General features: G+C 40.9%; 1 pseudogene; it reads right to left on the minus strand.

The window, feature by feature from the left end:
• Positions 1-10,321: 10,321 nt before the first annotated feature.
• Positions 10,322-11,567, minus strand: LOC147456871 (fasciclin-like arabinogalactan protein 1; annotated as a pseudogene).
• Positions 11,568-11,940: the final 373 nt, after the last annotated feature.

Below are 11,940 nucleotides of genomic sequence, written 5' to 3' on the forward strand. Positions count from 1 at the left end.
CAAGAGTTGAGGCTCGAGAACGACAACAACGTCTTAGACGCCAACGAGAGGCTAATCTGGGAATCACGCAAGAATTTTTCGAGGACACAGATGACGACTCATTAGAATCTGAGTCACCCCTACGATACCCAATTGAGCTAAATAGCCCCTATGGGAAAGTACTATACAATGCCTTATTAGATACGGGAGGTAAACACAATTTGTTATCCTATGGAGTTTGGTGTCATTTAGGGAAACTGACCCTATCCCCGAGTACGATGCAAGTCAAGGGCATTAATAAAAATAAAACTGCTATTCTTAGAGTCCTTCAGACCCCTATTGTCTATGACAATGGAAGCATAGTGCAGAGGTTTCTAGTCATTCCCGCGGGAGCTATGGAAGGCAACGTAAACGTGGGACGCACGTGGATGTTGGCAACCAAATGCACTATTGGTTGGGATACTGGTAGTGTCAGGACGCGACCATCGACTCTTACCCCTATCATTCAAGCAAAGTCACCTACGTTGCAAACTCTAGCAAAGTTGAAGGATAGCCAACATTCACAAGCCAAGGTGGTTAACTCGTCTTTGCCAGCTACCCATGAACCTAGCACTTCAACACTTGTAGTTGCAGCAAGCAGTAATATTGCAAGTACTCAACTTGCACGACCTAAGAGAACATATCAATGGGTCCCCAAGGCCTTACTTCCAACTACCTCAACCCTCCCATCCATTCCAAGAAAAAATTTCCCCGGAAAACCAAGAGCGCGCCCTAGGAGAGTCAAGACCAAATCACGATGGATTCCAAAACAACTATTAGAAGCCCAAGGCTACTATGATGGAAATGAGCAAATTTGGGTACCTAAACGTAAAATGTGTCCTTCCCTATAGACAGCAAACCCATATGAGTCAAACAGTGTAACACTACCAATGGCAGACCGTGGGAAGGGAAAGATCACAGAATGCTACACACCTAGTCCAGAGCTAGTTTGGGCTCCAAGGCAAAACCAATTTATTCCACCTAGCTGAGGAAGGGGGGAGTTTCCTGAAGCTTCTAGCTCCTCATGTGCTTGCATGTGAATGGGATTTGATAGGTACGCTAGCATGTGAGAGGAATTTTGAGGAGTTAGAATGGCTGGTACGTCTCTTGACCACGTCTGATCCATACTTAGTAGAGAGCGTTTCTCCCATTGCACAAGCCTACCCTTTTGACCAAGATGACTATAGGCTTCTAGTGACCTTCTTAGTAAACATGGGCACCTATGATGAAGAAGAAAATTTACAGGACTACACGGATGGCACATATGGTCTCATGGATGATGACTTTGTTTATCTCGACGACAAGGATAGGGGTTTAGCCTTAGGGTTTCCCCCCAACCTCTACAATATCCTATTCCCTTGACTCTCTAGGGGGAGTGCAAATAATTAGATTAGGGTTCCTTATGTTTTTTTTTGTGTTCAATAAGTGTTGGTACCTTTTCCCACTAATGTGCCTCCTAGAGGTATTCCTTTTGTTTCCTAGTGTGTACAAGAGCGTGTTGCTATTGATAGGATTTGGACCTTCATGGAATCTTTATCTCGACTCACTCTTCAAATCAAGCGTGACCATCGACACAAACAGGTGTTTCTTGTCCATTAGCATTGCCCCTTATCTTTTTTGCATCTATGATTGTCTACTTTAATTGTGATTGGTAGCCTAATATTCACCGCATTTTCTTAATATCAAACATTTAATTCAATGTAATTTTTTGTCATAATCACTTGTCTAGGTTTAAAAATCAAGCAGTCCGACTAAGCTAGTTTGACCAAGTTAGGTGTTAGAAATCTTATCTTAATACCATGGGGAATGCCTTCCTAATAATCAATGGTTACTTAGGTTCTTAATCCGATTTAGGCAGCATTGTGTGAAATGTACTAGGGCTTTCTAGTGGGCTTGACCCTATTGACCTTTCGCTTAAGTATTATAAAGGGAGTTTACTAGTGTGATGAGCTTGGGGAGGTGTATCAATGTTATATGACCCCCCAAAGTTACAAAATTAAAATGCTGAAAATGAACAAACAAAAAATCAAAGTGCCACATTGTAAAATCTTAAGCTGGAAGAGAAATCTCAGCTTGATTGGGTACTTCACTCACATGTATCGCCTATGGTACTAGAGCCCTAGAGGTTCCCAGTATGGGCGCTTTTTCTTGAAAAGCAAAAACCCAAGGCATACAAAATAAGCACACACATCAAAATTGAATCACTGTGAAAAGACTTTGGGGGTCAAAGAAAAAGTAATCAGTCAGGCGAAGATTTCATGAGAAATTCCTTTTGTGGTAGCTTAACTACAAGGTCTTCTAGATATAGCCTCTAGTCAACCCTCGAACATGAATACTTGGCTCTCGCGATTAAACAACTTAATTGACCACAGAAAATTAAGAAGCTTACCCATGGTATTAATATTCGATCTCTAGTGCCTTTCGACTGTCAAATTAGGGACCCCAGACTTGTTTAATTTTTTACCTTTACATCTGTTTATGCATTTGATTACATTACAATTTAATGTTCATTGCTAACAAATTGTTTGAAATTCTTTTACCAATCAATTTGTCTATCTAAAACTGCATATGCTTTTTAATCACTTATGCGAATGCAATTACTATGCCAATGTTGTTTGATTTTGTAGTGACTGAAGAAGGATAAGGACATTCATCTCAAATGCTCTTCCACCTCAACGAACGAGCTTCAACTCAATAGCTTCCGAGGACGGAATCTACAACAGGAAGGGGGGCACGTTAACTCTCACGGCTCACAGACACCCCATCACCTACGACGGAAGTGTATTATGTATTTGGTAGAGTCAGGTACCGGGCTTGTCAGACCAATAGGAAAAGGGTAAGAGTGATCGCCGATGAGAGGCGCACTCTAACTGGGACATTCAAGGGATTAGTTGGCTAAGAATGGGCGCCCAAGTGTGAATGGGGTGAGCTCATATAAAAGCCAACTAAACCTAAAATTCATTCATTCTCTAATTTGTGCAATAGAAGAGTGCTCTTGCTCCATCTCCATCTCCATCTTCTTCTTCTTCACCTCCTTGTGTGTGTGTGTATGTCTGAGAGAGAGAGAGAGAGAGGGAGAGTGTTGATGCATGGTTTTTAGGACCCCTTTTGAAGATGCAATAAAGACACAGTCAGTTGTTGGGGAGATGAGGATACTCTAGTCCAAGGGATCTCGAAAGAGAAGAAAAATCTACTTCACAAGCACCAAAGAGTAAAAAGTGCCATGGACAGAAGATACGTGGGAACGAGCTCTTATGCATGCCTACAACCTATATCTTACAGAATAGCCCATTCTAGGTGTGAATTTCTAGTGAAATTTACACGAGGATGTTTGTGTGGACTCACAGCACAGCATACTCCGTTTTCACTTTTTTACCGACAGTAAATATTTTTTACCACAGTAAATATTTTTTACCTACAGTAATATTTTCACCTACATGGTAAATACAAATCACTTTTTACCTACAGTAACTTTTTTTACCATGGTAAATATTTTTTACTTGCACCATAAGTATTTGGTAGGTAACAGTTCACTGTTACTAGAAGCAGTGATTGGGCATCAACAATGCAGTTACAGGAGGAGAAAATCTTATGGTAAAGGTGAGTCAACAGGATAAAGACTTTTGAGTTGAAAAGAGACATGCTGATTTTTTCAAAGAACACATGTCAAAAGAAGCCATGGTTGAGGATTTTTTGAGAATTTGATATTCAGGAGGACCCAGCTGCCACCTCCCCCCCGCAGGTCCCCCCCTGACATGTGCAGAACCACCAGTTTCAACAGCCACCTTATCTGCTCTTAAATGCTGGTCAAGGCCTTATCCCCATGTGTGACAATCAAAAAAATCAGCATTTACCCTCCCCTCTCACATCACTCTAGAGAATATCTTGATGGTGACATATCAAGTGACCTCAATTTGTTGACCACCCTAAGCAAAAAGTAACCTGTCGATGACGATGATGTAGAATCCTCTTTTTTGTATATTTTTTTAAAGTGCGTGCGTATACACGTGTCGTGTGTATGTATGGGTGCGTGAAGGTATTTGTATATGTGCGTGCAAGCTTGAGTGTGTGTATGTGTATGCGCGAGCGTATGTGGGAACGGGGGGAATGCATGTAATATATATATATTTTTCCGATTTTTAGCAATGCAGACGAATGCACGGGGGGGTTGAGGATGGTGAAGGGGGGGGGGGGGAATGTATGTGTGTGTGCACGTGCACAGTGGGTGTGTGTGTGTATGTGGGTGGTGTGTGTATGTGGGGATGATGTGCGTGTATGTGTGTGACAGTGTACAACGCGAGCTCGCGGTGGTGTGGAGCCGGCGGCGTAGGGGGTGAAGACAGAGCGTGAGAGAGAGTGAGAGTGGGGGGGGGGGAGATGGTGAGGGGGGAGGAAGAGGGGATAGGGGGTGTGGATGAGAGTGCGCGCGCGGGTGGCACTGTACAGCGTGAGGCCCGGGAGGGCGGGGCGGGTAGCGACAGCACACACAACAAGGAGGGGAGAGGGGGTGGTTATGCTTAGTCAACGGGAGGAAGAGAGAGGGAGAGAGTGAGGGGGGGGGGGGTGTGTGGTTCCCACCAAGGTTGGAGGGGGGAAGAGAGAGAGAGGGGTTGGGAAGAAGAGATAGGGTAGAGAGAGGATATAGTGGGGGAGGATGTGGTGAGGGAGAGGGAGGAATGAGAGAGATAGAGGGGAGGAGAGGTGATACTTGCCCTAAGGCCCACCGTAGCTAATTCTAAGAGAGAGGGAGAGAGCTAGGTGTAGATAAGGGAGGGGGGGGTGTTTTAGGCTAATGGTCCACTAAAAAAAAAAAAAAAAGGGGGGGGGGGGGGGAATGGGGGGGGGGGCGGGGGGGGGGGGGGGGGGGGGGGGGGGGGGGTGTTGTATGAGGACGAGAGGAGGTGAGGGTATGGCCCTCCGAGGTTGGAGTGTGGACACACACACACACACACACACACACACACACACACACAACACACACACAGAGAGAGAGAGTATTTGGGACAGAGAGGGAGGATACTATCTATGGCGGCCCGCCGGGGCTCGAGTGTGGACAGAGATACCAAAGGCACCTACCGGGCCGAATGATGCAGCGGTAGAGTAGGAGAGAGAGAATATGGGCGGGGCCGAGCAATAGGAGAGAGGGAGAGAGATCGTCTTGTGGTGATAATGGAGGAGTGTGGCCAATCTGGCGGCGCCCTACCGGTGGTTAACTTTGGGTAAGGGGTATGGTAAGTGGTAAAGACCTTTCTTTGCTTGTTTTTTTTTTTCTTTGGTAACAAACCTTCCCTTCCTTAGGGTGTGGTTTTCACGGGCATGGTTTCAAAGCCGGCCATCATTAGTAATTTTTCACAAAGATTGTACAATTTTTGCTAACTACTGAGATTGGTCTACGTATATCACTTCAACCTAAGCTAAGTGAGTTAGCAAATGAGACTTTTGGATTTTACCCCGGGGGATTCACTATTAGTAATGGGGGGATGTAACCTACGTGCATCAAAATTAGAGAAACCCCCCTATGTACGATATCTTACGTACTTGCTAACCTACCCCCCTACATACGGACAAGATACGGACGTTCTCGCAATGAGTCATCCCCCCTCATACGGATTTCGTACCGAATGTAATGACCCACTATTTTATGTATACTAGTAACATAACAATTTTAGAAGCACATGCTTTTGCAAAAATACATGTTGAACTGCAAATGAACAAAAGTGTACATTGTAGTGTGTTTTCATTTGCAATAGATGTCAAGAGAACAAACCATGAAAAGCAACTAATATGTACATTGTAGTGTGTTTTCATTTGCAATAGATGTTAAGAGAACAAGCCATGAAAAGCAACAAATATAATGAATACTAAATTAAAATAAACCAATCATTTCAATGTAATTTGTCAAAAAACAAATAGCATTTACCTTGTAAACTGATACAAATATCAATTTCAAAACATATGATACTAGCCACCTACTTAGACGGCTTCCCACATGGGATTTAAGGCACACATATAAAATGGATTGTTCTCTAAATAACAAATAATGAATACTCTTAACACTAGGTTGGTAATGGGACACTTTTATGTCCTGTTAAGTGACCATTTTCCTTGAATTATGTCAAGAATCTCAAAATGGATTTTGAGGCGCTATCTGTCTAGAAAGTTGTCTCATGAGCTGAAAAAAACTCGAAATTTTTTTGGAATATCAATTCTATCTTTAACCTTGTCCTTGCACAACATTTCACAACATAAACAGTGTGAAAAAACGGGTCCTCTCTTTGGCTTTTTTCAACTTTTTGCAACTATACCACTCTAGAATTCATGTTTGTGAGGTCTATAATGCTAGAGAACTATCTTTAGTAGTCCTCAACATGTCCTGATGTTTCTAGGGAGAAATAAATGTTAAGTTGTAAGTTATGACCAAATTACAAAAATTGTCAAATCCTGTTTTTTAACCAATTTTAGCTCTTCTATGATTTTTTTGGTGGCTTTCATGATATCCAAATGCAGTTTTGATTTTCTATGTCGCATATTATAACATAAAGCTAATATTCCTTGAGTTTTGGGGCACCTAATACCCTATTTTGCATAGTAGACAACGATGGTTGATTTTTTCAATTATAGAAGAAAACAAAACATTCTAGTATATCAAGTATAACTTTTTCAATATTGTTAGTTTCTTGTGACAACTACATGCATTTTGTAGGTAGTAACCATATCTAATCATAAGGATCAAATTTGGATAGATATTGAATAGTTTCTATGGGATTCTACAACTCATAATGTTGAACCCAGTTTTTTCATGTTTGCTGTATTTAGCACTTCATCTTTGTCCCCAAGATTCCCCTTGGTAAGAGATGTATTATTCTTTTGACATGCTCCATGGCTCCTTATGAACCTAAAGGAAAATAAGGAACTAAGAAAACATGCATATATTATTTGTATTGAGTGTGGCTATAGAAACTTTGATGATAGGTTTGCAGAATGGTAAAAAATCAACTTTTTTGTACCTATTTCTTTTGGCGAAACAAAAAATAGTGAGTGAGAAGCAATCATATGTTTTGATCACCAACCCATTGAAGTTAACTAGGGAATTTATCTCAAGTCCTACAAAAATCCCTAATCTTATTTTTATGCAACAAAACGTAAGAAATGACTGTTTTGATGAAAATGTACTGGTCCATCAACTTTGGAGGCTTGGTGTGACCAAAAGATGAGAAATTTTACAAGTTTCTTATTTTTTCCATGTGCAGTAGGCCTTGAACTATAACCTCATGAAAGGATTTTACAAAATGAGTGGATCTACTATGGTTTTGGGTTTTTTCAAAACCCTGAAAAGACAGTTTTATGTCCTATTAGGTTACCAACCTAGTGTTAAACAACTATGAAAAAAATCACTCATCAAATCAAAACATATTACAAAACAACCCATTAAAAGATTACTCTTTTTGAACAAAAACAATTATATGTGATATGAATACACGTCTATGCTTAAACAAAATGCAAGTTTTAAAAAAGCACCATCTGTATTTAAGTTTGAGTTTGTACATAAAATATAAATCTTAAAAATTTCGCTATAGTCTCCTTCGTACGGAGACCTCTTTCTCAAAAAAAATCAGTATACCCTTTTCTTGGGCTCCCACATGGGATTTTCATCACATAATTTCTTTTTTCAAAAAAACTGTCCACCTCATCTTAGGCTCCCACGTGGGATTTAAGGATTATCTTACACATTAAAATCAAGCACATTTTCAATAGAAAGTAATCTAACTTCAAAGTGGTGGTATGACCTGCATATCATAGTACATAGGAAACCTCCAATCACATAGTCTAATCACACGATTTTCAAAAGGCCATGTCCACATTGATAGGCGATCATGTACAAAACAAACACAAAATGAAAACATAAAAGTAGCCTACCAAATAAACTTAAGAACCCTCAAAACCAAACTACATTCCAAGTACTAGTATGTCATGCTTCTCATACTACACAATCAGCAAAATGGCATGTCCATGTCATATGGCTTCCGTGTACATAAAATACATAAATCAAAACATCGAAATGAAATGTTTGAAGAGAGTTTCCTAAACCAAATGTGCACCTCTCAATCAAAATTTCACTGGTCCACATGCCATGTCGGACAAACATCTTTCATAGAACACATCGTCATTTTATGCAAGTACTCCTATCTAAGTACTAAGTACATCGTCTTTTTATGCAAGTACTCCTATCTAGGTACTGAGCACATTGTCTTTTTATGCAAGTACTCCTATCTAGGTACTGCTTCTCTGGTAATTCACTAATCACCTTGTAGAGAGTTGACCTTAGAGATTGAAGAAATGCCTTCTTCTTACCCTCTACCATAATGACTATAATGATATCCTATTAAAGAAAAGAAGAATTCAAGTCAACCTACATATATATATATATTTTTTATTTTATTTCAAACTATTACATCAAGGCTACCGCATTACCCTAATGTAACACATTGATATACCATATTTCACTTTGAAAGCTAGAAGAACTGAAGGTGAAAATTGATAGCTCAAGAGGGCACACCCGGTCAAGCCATATGACCATGTGAAAAATTGAGACTATATTTGTAATTTTATACAAAATAAAGACATTGTGTATGTTGACACATAGACATGTCTTGGCAAGAAACTATAGCTCAAGATAACACACCCGGTCAATCCATATGATCATGTGGGAAATTGAGACTATAGCATTTGTAACTACATGTAAAAGAAACTAACGATCTAAAAATATTTAACGCTTTTTATCATAAAAAGAGGCACAACTACACATTTGGTAACAAAGGATAGCTCAAGAGACCCAGTCAAGCCATATGGATAGCTAGAAGAACTGAAGGTAAAAATTGATAGCTCAAGATGGCACACCCGGTCAAGCCATATGACCATGTGACAAATTGAGACTATAGAATTTGTAACTACAAGGAAAAAAACTAACAGTCTTAAAAACTTTAACGCTTTTTATCGTAAAAAGAGGCACAACTACACATTTGGTAAGAATGGATAGCTCAAGAGACCCAGTCAAGCCATATGCATAAGTAGAAGAACTGAAGGTAAAAATCGATAGCTCAAGATGGCACACCCGGTCAAGCCATATGACCATGTGACAAATTGAGACTATAGAAGTTGTAGCTACATGGAAAAAAAACTAACAGTCTTAAAAACTTCAACGCTTTTTATCATAAAAAGAGGCACAACTACACATTTGGTAAGAATGGATAGCTCAAGAGACCCGGTCAAGCCATATGCATAGGTAGAAGAACTAAAGGTAAAAATCGATAGCTGAAGATGGCACACCCGGTCAAGCCATATGACCATGTGACAAATTGAGACTATAACTACATTGAAAAAAAACTAACAGTCTTAAAAACTTTAACGCTTTTTATCGTAAAAAGAGGCAAAAATCTAAAACCTAAAAAACATCTGCAAATTACCTCATGACTTTGGACTATACCTAATTTTAAAGGACCTAACAACTTATGAAAAATGACCTACAAAATTGTTAATAAAAAACTGGACTATAGGACTGTTTTTGTATATGTACGGCTGTAACAACATGGGCACCATGCTTGTCCGCAAAAAAAACCTTGGTCACTTGCTACAATACTGTATACACCATGCAAGGCAGGGGAAGGACACCTTGATTGTAGTCCTATGCCATGCAATGTGGGTGAAGGATGGGCAAGGAGCTGTGATCCCATGGCTGCAATCATTTGCAACCATGTAGATCATAGGTCTTGCCTTTGCCAAGCTCATTTGCATGGGCTACCTTGACCGCCAGGACTTTGTGCATTGGCTACCGCATAACTTTCCTCATCTAGCCATGAGAAGCTCTGACATCTTAAATTGTCAAGAGTTGCTCCGTCGCTTGTTAGGTGTTTTCTCTGTCGATCTTGATGTATGCTAGCTTACAATATTGGATGCAATGATATTTTAGCAATAACTTCTATTATTTTCTTGTTGTCCTCTTTTACTCATTTTTTGTCTATTTTTACATGAGGTCGAGAGAGAGCTCAGAGGGGCACTCGGACTGCCCTAAGGTCGAGGCCACCTGCTTCCGCCATTCTTCTATTTTTGCCATGAAATCAGGCCTGCCAGTTTTTTGTCCTCATTTTACTCAAAGCTGAAAAGAAGGCCATAACTAATCTAAAAACGTCCTGCTTTTGATTCCTTTGCTTTACCATATAGTTAGCTTATAGCAATACTATTGTCTTACCCATTCCCTACAATCCACATAAAGCAATACTTCAATCGTAGCAAGAAAAAAAGTTTCCTACGTCCCACTAATAATCAATACTTCAATCAAGATGACTAAGAATGGTTGTGGAGTATCATGCTTCAAAAGGAGTGAATCCACGTCCGTAGCTTTGATGAGACTCAAGAAATTGTTGTAGTTCTTGGTCTGATATCTCAGAAAAACGAATGAGAAGCATCAAGGTTAAAACATGTTATAGCTCTAACAACTATCATGGAGAAGAATGGACTAATATGGCACAACACAGGCAGGGTTTGAAGGAGCATTGATGTTCTAGCTAAATGATGCATACCATCATAAGAATGCCTTTTATCGACATGCACATACATATATGTGCATCCATACATACCTGCATGCCATCTTCCCACATGACAAGAGAGCATGCATTTCATGGGGGACAGACTTTCGCACCTCGTTCGACATCTACGCAATGCTAATATCCATAAAGCCTTAAACATCCAAACACATCCATAGAAGGTGCATAAATCTTTTACCCAAAAGTCCAACAATGTAAAAGATCATATCAATTGCTAACATGTCATTCCTCGTAAACCCCGATGCTTGCAGGCAAATGCAAACTATTATCACATCACACCCAAAATGTTGGCGTGTGAAAAACTTTTGCATGCACAAGTCCTTCCACATTACACCCACATACCAAATATCAAGCATGCACAGCAGGATTTCAACAGATACCTGGATCAAGATCTCGGTGAAATTGACAGGGGCAACGGCAGGACCCGGTGTGCTAATTCCATTAGGGATAACGACGATGATGATGCTGACAATGCTGATGTTATAGGGGGGCCTTGTAGAGCTCGTTTTGGACAACAGTGGACATGCCACCAACTGTGCGGGCAATATGAATAGAGCTGCCTTTCACAGTGATGTTGACAAAGCCATCCTGGCTAGCCGCTCAATGGTGCAAGATGATCAATATAGTGCCCTTGGTGATGGCCTTGAACTTGGCAATGTCAAAGTAGTTGAGCAGGACATGGAAGCTTACAACATCATACAAAGTGTTGGAGTTGGAGGAGTACTGATGGACAATGGGGTCGAGAACTGAGTCGGGCGGGACAAGGACAATGATGATTCTGTCGGAGAAGATGGGAGTTGTGACGTCCGCGACCCCTGTTTCCTTGCAAAGCCTGCTGAAGGCAAAGTGACTGGGGTGAGAATCAAGGATCTTTGTGACGTTGTTGTTGTCTCTGGCGGCACAGAGCAAAGAGAGGAGCACGGCGAAAGCAAGGAGGGCGACCTTCATGGTGCTAGGCTGCTAGCTCTCTGTCTCTCTCAAACACACACACACACACACACACACACACACACATGTGCTGTCACAGATACAAACTTGCGTTGTATGCATCTCTCTCTCTCTCTCTCTCTCTCTCTCTCTCTCTCTCTCTCTCTCTCTCTCTCTCTCTCTCTCTCTCTCTCTCTCTCTCTCTCTCTCTCTCTCCGCCCTGCTCCTTTCACTAACGTGGGCACGGAGACTCGGAGAGGCCAGTACCTCTCTCTCTCTCTCTCTCTCTCTCTCTCACACACACACACACACACACACACACACACACACACACACACACACACACACACACACACATACACACACAATGTACTTAGCATTTGAAGAGTAGCCC

Source organism: Adiantum capillus-veneris, chromosome 5 (genome assembly GCF_014529385.1).
Source record: "Adiantum capillus-veneris isolate H3 chromosome 5, ASM1452938v2, whole genome shotgun sequence".
NCBI classification, from domain to species: Eukaryota; Viridiplantae; Streptophyta; class Polypodiopsida; order Polypodiales; family Pteridaceae; genus Adiantum; species Adiantum capillus-veneris.